The 3,675-nt window shown below is 34.6% G+C and overlaps 1 long non-coding RNA gene across 1 annotated transcript; it reads right to left on the bottom strand.

The window, feature by feature from the left end:
* Window positions 1-513: 513 nt before the first annotated feature.
* LOC140171780 (uncharacterized) lies at window positions 514-2,576 on the bottom strand. Its single transcript, XR_011861643.1, has 2 exons — window positions 1,921-2,576; window positions 514-1,568 (listed from the first exon to the last, which is right to left on the bottom strand). It is a non-coding gene; the product is annotated as an uncharacterized lncRNA (long non-coding RNA).
* Between the last annotated feature and the right edge of the window lie 1,099 nt (window positions 2,577-3,675).

Here is a 3,675-nt window from a genome sequence, read left to right as displayed (position 1 = left end):
TGGACCTCTCAAACCCATCCTTTCTAAAGCGTGGGTTACCCGGGGGGGTACTCAGTACAAATGACCATACAGGGACGTGCCGCAAACATGGGTAGCATTTTCGGCCTTCTGGTATATCAATGACCCCTTTTCTCAATTTTTTCGAAAAACAGCCCATTTGTTCCTTAATCTAGCAAAAATTTTCAAAATTTTCCCAAAATTTTGGGAAAATTTGTAAAAACTAAGACAATTTTGGTTAAATTCGGCAGAAAATTTTGACTTTTGGTATATCAATGGGTCCTAATTTCTTGAAAAATTGGTATATTTATGGGTCCACTTCCAAAATCTCAGCGGCACGTCCCTACCAAAACCAAACTTGTGTACCGCCCCCCCCCCCCGCGGCAATTGTCCTATGGGATTTGTTTGTTTCTTGTTTGTGTGGACACACACATGGTTTTAAAGACCAAATAGTAAGTTAGACTAATTATAATACCAGTTCATGGTCAGCCAGAATAAACAAAAACAAATACAATATTTTTGACAGCAAAATAATATCATTTTATTTGTACATAATACAACACAAAGCATTTTGTAGCATTACTTGGAAACATACCTCCTGTTTGGAGAACAACTTTACAAATTAATCAAGGTCTTACACGTATATCAAAATATTCAGCATGGCTGCTTCTCAACACATCACACAAAGTAATTACCCCCTTCATTAAGAGATTATATATGCATCAAATTTTAAAACTGAAATAGAAAAAAGAAACCCAGTTTTGATCTGAAAATATTGATGCCTCGGTTGTCTTGATAGCACGAGACTTGTTGCCATGGTGACCCTTTGATTGAAAAAGGTGCCGATTCAAAAGTTACACCTAAACCCATTGCAAATTGATGTTGCTTTTGTTGCTAGAGTGCCTATACAGGTTCACCACTGGTTCCCATGGGGTCCCATGGGGCATCCTTGACTAGTTATGAAGAAAATGTAATGGCACTCTTGCTTTTTGAACAAAATATTTCAGAAAACCATTCTCCGTCATCAGCGGTGTAATGCTGTTGGTAGACTACCCAAAGATTCTCTAGTGTTTCTAGATGTTGACAATTAGCGGGTGTTGTTGACCAGTTTAAAAATCTACCTCTGATAAAATGTGTTTCTTTTTGCTATTTCAGTTTTAAAATTTGATGCTTAGATTTTTAGTTATTGCCTCGTAATATAAAGGGGGTAATTACTTTTTTTGTGATGTGTATAATGCTAGAACCATAATGGTAATAGTGTAAAAGAAAAACAAATTTGCTTTTACCACATGCAATTGAAATTTTAGTTTTTTGCACCTTTTGTTAGTAGCATAGATGACTATGTGCTAACATAGCCTGTTAGTGGTTAAGCCACTAGAGATTATAGCTACATGTATTTGAATGGGGCTTCAAATTTGCCAATACTGCTATTTTCCTTGTTTTATTGTCAATATTTTCCTTTCAAAAATACCTAATGCTATTTTAATGATGTATGTTTCATTTTTATGCAATTTATAGTTTTATACGTAATTTGAATTTTTTTACACTTTCGCTGGAATCACTGAATGGGCCTTTAAGGGGGTACTACACCCCTGGCCAATTTTGTGCCTATTTTTGCATTTTTCTAAAAAATTATAGCGCATTGGTGACAAGTAAGATATGTATATGATAGGGGCAAGGACTACAGCTACTGCACTGAAAATTCAGCAACTCAAGGCAAGTAGTTATTGATTTATTGATCAAATATAGGTTTTCCCTCATTTTTGAGTGTAACACCACAACTGTTATCTGTGTTGAAATAAAATTTCCAGTGCAGTAGTTGTAGTCCTTGCCCCTATAATATACATATCTTACTTGTCACCAATTGCGATAATTTTGAGAAAAATGCAAAAATAGGCACAAAATTGGCCAGGGGTGTAGTACTCTTAAATGGGCCTTTATACCGGTTCATACTTATTTATACATTAAATAAGAGCCAATTTCTTGAAGAATAATAAACATTCGATTAACATAAAATTTCTATGGAAAAACTGGTTCCATTCATCTTGATATTTTTTATATCAGGTAACTGCCAACTGAAGAACATGAATGCTATCCAAATTCAACTCCACTGCCACATTTAAATTATTTGTGTCAATAACGTACATATATTTGTTAGGCAAAAAAATGTATTGGAGTAACCCGCCCTACCCTAAAATTGAGCCTGACCCTAGACTTTTTAACAATAAAAAAAAGCTTTAAAAAAACGCTATGCGGTACTCCCAAAAGGAATACAACACAGAAAATTGTGATTGCAGAACACAAGAGGTACAAAATAAAGATTGGCAAAAATTCTTTTGTCATTGTGTGATTTATTTCACTGCAAGATCAAGTACATGTATAGTATATATTCAATACGGTACAGGAAGTGGAAAAGGGAAGAAAATAATCCGCCCACCCTACCCTATTTTGCAATGGCCTGTTACTCCAATACAACAATTTTTGGCCTAAAATAAGGAATGTTGTTGTTTTTGTGACGCTAAAATGGAAACTACTGCTGATGCAGAGGCCGTGTGAAGAGGTTTCAAATTGTGCGGTACAGTACAATGTACGGTACAGTACAATGTACATGTAGGTCTCATAATTTGTGGGACATTGTGATGGGAGTACCTGGGGCACGTTTTAATACTTCCATTCATATGATGTGCAGCAAACTGACGATGCATTAATAACCTGTAAACAAATTGAAAAGGAACAACAACATGCTTGACATCAAACTCTTTTTGCTTATTTTGTGTTAAATTAAAGAAAGCTATTTTCTTTAAAATGCTGTGTTTTATGATGTCATGAAAGAAAAATGTATTTTTAAATTGCTGGACCTACATGTGACATTATAAACTAGCAGAGGATATGAATTTGAATGCATCTAAAGCTATTCAATTTTGGTTTATTTTCAAAGTACATACATATTGTACATTAATGTAAGCACTATCACAATTGTGGACACCAATTGCTGTGTTTTTAAACAGGTTGCTCTGCCCTGTGTTACTTTACTGTATAATGCACAAGCAATAATAAATTTAGGAATTTGCGGATGCTGTAGCAAAAGGGCTAGACAACATGCCAAGTTTTCAATAGATAATTAAAACCATGTTAAGTTGCATCTTTAAGGTGGTACTACACCCCCTGATAAATGTTGTGACTAATTTTGCATTTTTCTCAAAAAATAACTATGTACATGTACACACTGGTAACAAAAGTTATGTAGAAGGGGCAAGGAATTCAATTACTTCACTGAAATTTCAGTGATTCAAGACAAGTGGTTCATTATATATGTTAAGAAATGAGGTACCTCTTTTTTTATCATAAATAATGTACCGCTTGTCTTGAGTCACCGAAATTCCAGTGTAGTAACTGGATTCCTTGCCCCTATATACATAACTTTTGTTACCAGTGTGTAATTATTTTGAAAGAAAAATGCAAAAATTGTCACAAATTTATCAAGGGGTGTAGTACCACCTTAATTGAGCACATAATAGCCACACCATGTTCACATGTTATACAGAATGACTCGGCTAAAAGGAAAAGCACACTTCAATCAAAAGTGAAACAAAACAACACTGAACTCGGGACTGAACTAAATTTCACATGTAATTCAAACTACATACAAAGTACAGGCTGTATCAGAATGATTAGTAC

The sequence above is a fragment of the Amphiura filiformis genome, chromosome 15 (assembly GCF_039555335.1).
Source record: "Amphiura filiformis chromosome 15, Afil_fr2py, whole genome shotgun sequence".
NCBI lineage: Eukaryota > Metazoa > Echinodermata > Ophiuroidea > Amphilepidida > Amphiuridae > Amphiura > Amphiura filiformis.
The sequence above is the reverse complement of the archived record's forward strand: the minus strand, read 5'-3'. Positions and strand labels throughout refer to the sequence as shown.